Source organism: Pinus tabuliformis, chromosome 7 (genome assembly GCF_031772625.1).
Source record: "Pinus tabuliformis cultivar Carrire ecotype Pingquan chromosome 7, CPIR1, whole genome shotgun sequence".
NCBI classification, from domain to species: domain Eukaryota; kingdom Viridiplantae; phylum Streptophyta; class Pinopsida; order Pinales; family Pinaceae; genus Pinus; species Pinus tabuliformis.
In genome coordinates, this window is record NC_142293.1 from 1,800,244,014 (window position 1) to 1,800,252,352 (window position 8,339).

Here is an 8,339-nt window from a genome sequence, read left to right on the forward strand (position 1 = left end):
TTTTTAACTTTGTGGCTTTATATAAGGTTTTGGACAAAGATATTTATCCTTGACGAAAAAAATTCATGGCAGCTTCAATCTGGATTATAATGTATTCGCTACCTAGAGAATTCTAGGATGAAGAGATATTAGTTGGCATTGGAAGCATGTTGGGGCACTTTGCTAAAGTATTAGAGGCTACACAACAACCCAAATATATATCTTATATATGTACTTGTGTCTATATGAATATATCAAAAACCCTACCAAAATTCATCGACATCTACTACCAAGATGAATACTAGAAGAAAACCATGGACTATGAACACATTTCTTTCAGATGCAGGAGTTGCCATGAATGCGGACATCTATATCAAAATTCCCCCCTTGTCTCCCTTTTTACCCCTCTAGATTAGGCATAAGCCTCATACTAGGATGAATTATCAATGTTGGTCAGTTGTCATTGCAAACCTAGACCCCCTCCGCCGCTACCTCATTCTAAAAAAAATAGTTATAAGAAACAATTTTGATCCCCTCACTAGTTTCAAACCCTCATCTTCCTCCTCTGACCCCTCCACCCAACTTAGAAAATCCCAACTCAAGCAATCCTAAAGCCTCTACTGTGTTTCCTTTGCTCTCCTTCATAAAAATCTTGGAACTGATGATCTGGGAGCTTCTATCGATAGTCTCAAAGATCGCCCTCCCTAACGAGGAAGTTGAAGACATGGACTTGGATTCCCTTTACCTCCTCAACATCACAAAATCATGGAAAGTAAAGGGACAAATATATCCATAAGAATTACGTTAAAATTTTAAGTGTGACCATTCTCAAATCTTAACAATAGGTTCAAAAAACTTCCATAGGTAAAAAAATTGTCAGTCTACTTGGGGTTCATGTTCAACCCTTGAAGGGGAAAACAAAGCCCCATAAATATGAGAAAGAAAAAAGAAGGAAGAGAAATCAACAAATCCTAGAGGAATTAGGGGAAATTCTAGTCAAACTAGGTAGAATCAAGTTGACCTTAGAAGTTTACGCCTCCACCATCTCCTCCCCTCCATGAAGGTCATATATTGGAACATTAGAGGCCTCAATTGTAAATGAAATTAGAGGCTTCTAAAAGTGAAATGGATCTCGTAACATCCAACCATTTTTATGATCCACGAAACTCAAACTTTGCCTGAAGCTATAAGTCAAATAATAGATAAATTGGGACAAGGCTACCAATTTGTAGTGATCAATACCCGAGATCAGTTTGGTGGCTTATCCATTATCTAGAACTCTTAATAAGTCTTATTTCTCAACATGTTCACGTCTTTCATAATTTTAACCATCCATTTTCAGCTCATTGGGTCTACAAAAATTTGCTTCCTCTCAAATGTTTATGGTCCCTTGTTACCTAGATACAAAGTTCAATTCCTTAATTCCATCAAGCATATCAATATTCTAATCTCCTAAAGGCCTTATATAATTCTTAGTGTGGATTTAAACTTGATCAAATCTCTCCAGGAAGAAAGAGGAGGTATCACAAAATTAGAGGTAAAGTCCACTCTATTTCAAGATTTATTGGTGGGACAAGGTGAAACACATAGAAGGCATCGCCCTATAATAAATGAAAAAAAAAACACCTAAAAAATATGCTTAAGATATGGAACAAAAAAAAAAATTAGGAATATACTCCGTGCCAAACAGGACTTAGAAGCTCAAATGGAGATAAGTTAACAAGAAGCCATACACTAGGGCAGGTCAAATTTATTTATTAAGGAAGAAGCTATAATATTCAGCCAACTTGAGGATTGAACAAAATAGGAAGAAATCCTCTAGCAACAGAAGCCTAGAATCAATTGGTTGAAGGAAGGGGAGAGAAATACAACATTCGTCCATAACTCTATCCTTCAACACCTCCATCATAACCAAATCCTCTCCTTAATAAATTAGGAAGGCTCATGTAGGTTTTAACCCTGTACAGAAATTACCTGCATACGAATTCTAAAACCCAAAAAATAAACAATGCGAGAGCATAACACATAAAACACATATACACAGAGATTTTCCCCTGGATCCAAAACCGGGACTATCACCTTGATTTTTCATTATATTCCCTTTAATGTTACAATACATATTTATACATGCCGAAGCATCCAATACCATGGACCAAAAACCATCGCGTCCAAAACCATGTGCGAAAAATCATGCACAAAACCATATGTAGGTCTGCCCAACCTAATGTTGAGTCTTGAAAATGTCATTCATTTCCATTACACTTTCACTACTATGTCCACTATATCACCTCCATTTCACCTCCATTTCACTACTATGTCACCACATTCATCCCACTTTCATTATCATTGGGCCACATTTATGTTTTTCCAATCTTTATTAATTGTAAGCCTTTTAAGTGAATTTGTGGTTAAAAATTAGAAAATAATGTGCATATGCTTATACATAACAAATGGGTTGAGATTGTTGGCATGTGTAGGTTGAAAGGAGGCTTATAGAAGACTCTTATGTGGCACTCCAAGGCCAAATTCGAATTTGAATGGAAGGAATCATGGGATCATGAGGATATGTGTCACATCTCCTAATTGTATTGTAACTCTAAGAAGACATGTGTCTTATCAGTTCCTATTTTGATTAGGACTCTAGAGGTAGAGGGAGAGATTCATGGACTCTCATTAATGAGATGGCTTCTCATATTTTTGTATAAATAGGAGACCTCTCTCCTTCATTTGTTAGTTCTTTATCTTGGAGTTTGTAGTTCTTCCTTGATGGCTTTTGAAAGCTTTGGAGAGCTTTGTTGTACTTTGTAATTTTGAAGAATTTGAATAAAGCTTTGATGTTCTCAACATGGAAGGAGATGTGAAGTAGATGTCATGGAGCATATTAGAATGTAAGGTAGAGTAGATTTCATTTTGTAATTTTGCTTTGATTTCATTATGTCATTTGATTGCTTTCAAGTTTGATAGATTAGATTTTTCATTCATGCAATTTTAATTCATGCAAGTGTGTTCAACCGGTTGATTGTATATTAGTTTTTCTTTACATATTTTTTCATCAACTAGTGACATAAGATTAACCTCTTTGCTGACTTTGCTTTTCTTAGTTTTTTTTAAATTCCAGTTCTGTTTTGATTTCAGTCTTCTTTACTTGCTTTGTTAGTTAGTTTAGAAATCAACTTGCTCATATCGTTTGACGGTTACCTTCGAAAGACATAGCGGGACTAATGGCGAGGGATCGAATTATGAATGTGTAAATTGATTTTAGTTTTACTTTTCTACAATTAGATATTAAATTGCTCATATCATTGACGGTTACCTCTGAAAGCCATAGCGGGACTAATGGCGAGGGATCGAATTATGAATGTGTAATTTGATTTTAGTTTTACTTTTCTACAATTAGATATTAAATTGCTCATATCATTGACAATTACCTCCGAAAGCCATAGCGGGACTAATGGCGAGGGATTGAATTATGAATGTGTAATTTGATTTTAGTTTTACTTTTCTGCAATTAGATATTAAATTGCTCATATCATTGATGGTTACCTCCAAAATCCATAGCGGGACTAATGGCGAGGGATCGAATTATGAATGTGTAATTTGATTTTAGTTTTACTTTCCCTGCAAATTTTGATTTCTTTGAGTGCAGTAGCTTAAATCGCTTTTCTATATTTAGACAGCAGCAGAGATAATAGTTTCATGATCAGTAGTTCATTATTTACTTGTTTAAATAGTAGCACATTTTCCATTCTTGTTCGAGCATTACTGTCATCACTAGTATATTCTAAGACCTTCTGAAGTGTTAAGTTCTGGAAATCATTATAGAGGACATAATTGCCTTAAAATCTGTATCCATACTTGCCTTCTAGAGACTTAGGAATAGGATTTCCATTTGCATTAGACACTTTAGGAGATAAACAAGAACAAAAACCCAAAACAAAACAAAACAGAAAACTATAAATCAACGAAGTAAGAAAAAGGTTAACTAAGCACATATGGTGCACCACACTTCATCAGTTTACGATACCCAGATTGATAATTTATGTAGAGCAATTTAAGACGTTAAATTGACTAGACACCTAATATAGGGTCCAAAAACAAAATTTTCTGGGGCGCTGCCCCTGACCCCATAGAGTGGGGTTACCTTCACCCGTCAAACCCCTATGACCCCCTTCGCTACACAATCGGCGCAACGAAGGGGGGGCTCTGCCCCCCTTCTAGCCCCCTGGTTAACTACGTTAGCTAGTCGTGGAAAGAATATAACACAACCCAACATTCTCCCACTTGTTGTTTTCTTTCCACAGGGGGCCACAGGAGAGCTTAGTCATTTATCCAACGCTGCAACGCCCATTGTTTCTCAACACCAAGGGAACTTCTTAGAGCTCACAGATTTTTTCAATGCATCTGCAGTATTCTTCAAAGTGTCCACCTTTACCAGCAACACCTTTTTGTCTTCTATCATATCCCTCAGAAAGTGATACTGAACATCAATGTGCGTTGTCTTTGAATGATATGCAGGGTTCCTTGCCAAGACAATTGCACTTTGGCTGTTATAGTCTATCCTTATAGCTCCCTGTAATAACCCCATACTTAAACATAATCTCTACAACCAAACTGCTTCCTTGCTTGCATGAGTGGTTGCCATGTATTCTGCCTCTGTAGTTGATAGTTCCACTACAAATTGTTTCTTACTCATCCAACTGACTGCACCTCCAAATAGGTTAAACACATACCCACTTGTAGATATTCTCTGATCTAGATCTCCAGCCCAGTCTGCATCAACAAAGCCACAAATATCCAACACTCTGTCCAATCCTGGTCTTCCTTGGTAGCACAAACCATAATCACTAGTGCCACGCAAATACCTGAAAACCCATTTCATTGTTGTCCAGTGCTCCTTCCCTGGTTTTGACATAAACCTGCTCAATACTCCCACTGCATGTGCAATGTCTGGTCTAGTACATACCATCGCATACATCAGGTTACTGACTACACTTGCATATGGAACACGGGACATGTCCTCTTCATCTTCTTGTGTCTTGGGACACCGTTTAGCAGATAACTTTACACCTACAAGAATAGGAACCTTCACTGGTTTACTATCTTGCATAATAAACCTCTACAATATTGTCTCGACATACTTCCTCTGGTTTATCTAGAGCTTCCTCTTTGTCCAATCTCTTTTAATTTCCATGCCCAAAATATAGTTTGTAGCACCAAGATCTTTCATGTCGAATTTGGAGGACAAATGGGTCTTCAAATCTTGGATAATTTCTTTGTCATTTCCAACCAGCAACATATCATCTACATACAAGACCAGATAAATAAAACAGTCACCAATTAATTTAAAATACACAGTGATCTGCTTTGCTTCTAGTGAAGCTAACTCATATAAATGTATAAAATTTCTGATACCACATCCTTGGTGACTGTTTTAATCCATACAAAGACTTCTTTAACTTGCTTACTAGTTCTTTCTTACCCTTCACCGCAAAACCTTTAGGTTGCTTCATGTATATCTCCTCTTCCAAATCCCCGTGAAGAAATGTTGTCTTCACATCCATCTATTCTACCTCAAAATCAAAAGTAGCAGCAACAGATAAAAGTAATTTAATAGAAGTTACCTTGGCAACAGGAGAAAAAATATCACCAAAATCAATTCCCGGCACCTGGGAATAACCTTTTGCTACGAACTAAGCTTTGTATTTCTCCACCTTTCCTTCTGCATTTGTCTTCTTTTTTAACACCCATTTGTTGCCAATGGGTTTCATTCCAGCCGACAACTCCACCAGATCCCATGCCTCTTTTTTGTTCAAAGATGTCATTTCATCAACCATGGCCTCTTTCTAGAGTTTGCCATCCTCTGAATCTACTGCTTCCTTCACAGTTCTGGGATCATCATCAGTAATATATAAAGCAAAATTTGAACAGAAAGCAGATGGACTATACCTTTCTAGCTGCCTTATTTCTCGAACTAATCTTCTCACACCCGAAGTTTGTGGCTCTTCATCTTCTGATTCCTCCTCTGCTGTAGAGTCTAAATCTTCCTCCTTAAGCTCAAACTCTATCTTCTCAGGTTCCTTTGGTTGGACTTCATGTTTAATAACATCTTTCACCTCTCTGAACACCACATCTTGGTTGTACACAACCTTCCTTGTTACTAGGTTCCAAAGCTTATAACCCTTTAACCATCCTTATACCCAATAAAGATGCACTTTTCAGATTTACTATCCAACTTTGTTCTTTTCTCCTTTGGAACATGTACATATGCATCACATCCAAATACCCTCAGATGTGAAAGAGAGGGTTTCTTACCAGTCCATACCTCTTGTGGAGTCTTATCCTCCAACGCTGATGAAGGTGATCTATTGACCAGGTAACATGTAGTCTCCACTGCCTCTACCCAGAATTCTTGTCCCAACCCGGCACCACCGAGCATGCTTCTTGCCCTTTCCATCAACGTTTTGTTCATTCTTTCTGCAACTTCATTTTGCAGAGGTGTATATGGAGTAGTCTTCTGTCGTGCTATACCACACTTCTTACAGAATTCTTCAAATTCCTTACTACAAAACTCTCCACCGTTATCTATCCTCAACACCTTTATCTTCTTCTCTGTCTAGTTTTCCACCAAAGCCTTATATTCTTTAAACCTGTCAAAGACTTCAGATTTCTTCTTAAGGAAATATATCCATGTATTCCTTGAGAAGTCAACTATAAATGATACACAGTACACAGACTTACCCAGTGATGGAACCTTCACAGGTCCAAACACATCATTGTGCACAAGTTCTAATATCTGTTTCACCCTCTTACCACCAGAGGGGAAACTCACCTGATTCTGCTTCACATATACACAATTTTCAAATAAATCAAAATCCAGAGAGCTATTACTCATACCTTCTACCATACCTTTACCATAAAGTATTCGAAGGCCCTTCTCTCCAATATGTCCAAGCCTTTGATGCCATAGCATGGTCTTCTATCCAGAGACCACTAGATTTTCTGCTCCACTTTCAGAAACCACAGAATTGTTCCACCCATCAACAACACTGCTACCTTGCAGCTTGTACAGAGTTCCAATTCGAACTCCCTGCATCAATACCAGTGCTCCCCGAACCATTTTGCAGGTATCCTTCTCAAACACTGTTTTTACACCTGCATCATCCAGCTTGCTTACAGAAATCAGATTTCTGGCCAATGCAGGAATATGCAGAACACCCAGAAGTGTTCGAACCCTTCCACCTTGCAACTTCAACTTTACTTTTCCGCGACCAATGATTCTAGCCTTCCTATCATCTCCTAAGAAGACATCACCACCATCATATTTCTCATTCTCACAGAACCACTCTCTATGGGGAGTGAAGTGAAAGGATGCACCCGAGTCAATCAACCATGCCTCATGATCTACATGTGTACTTGAAGAAGTCAAGTACACATCTCCACCTTCGTCTGAGGCAGTTTTCGCCTCTGCAGAAGGAGCATCATTAGATCCCTTTCCTTTGTCAGGAGCTTTAGATTTACAGTCCCTTTTGGAGTGCCCTTCCTTTCTGCATTTCCAGCACACCACCTTTACAGGCTTTTGTGCAGATTTAGATCTCCCTCTAGATTTAGATCTCCCACTCAATGAATTATTTTTGTTTCTGTTCTAAGACCATCCTCGTATAGACAAGGCATCACCATTCTAGCTCTCCATATTTTTCCATATCATTTCCTCCGTCAGCAAGGATGAAACTATTTCATCAAACTGCAAGGCAGTTGCATTGCTACCTATTGCAATAACCAGACTATCCCATGAATGTGGTAGAGAACACAACAAACTGATGCACTTATCTTCATCTGAAATTTTAATATCAACAGATAATAACTGACTTACCATAGTATTAAATGCGTTCAGATGCTCTGTCACCGAGTCTCCGTCTTTCATCCTCAGGTTATAGAGATTTTCCCGCAGGAACAGTTTATTCACCAAAGACTTAGATTGGTACAAAGTCCCTAACTTGCCCCACAAAGCCTTCACCGTAGCTTCCCCTAATACATTCAACAATACTGAATATGAGACACACAATCGTATTGTTCTCTTTCCCTTCTGATCGAGCTTCTTCCATTCTTCATTAGACACTCTCGTTGGTTTAGTACCTGGATCTACCGAAATCCACTGATCTTTATCCACCAACAGGTCCTCCATCTTGAGTTTCCGCAACTCAAAACTCTGACCATTAAATTTCTCGATCTCTATTTTTCCACTGCTTTCCATCTTCTTTCACCACCAGAATCGATCTCGCAAATCTCCCATTAAACAGGGTCTACCACAGGCCCAAGCGAAACCCCTCAACAACAAAGGCGTCCCCTTGAAGCCAAAACAG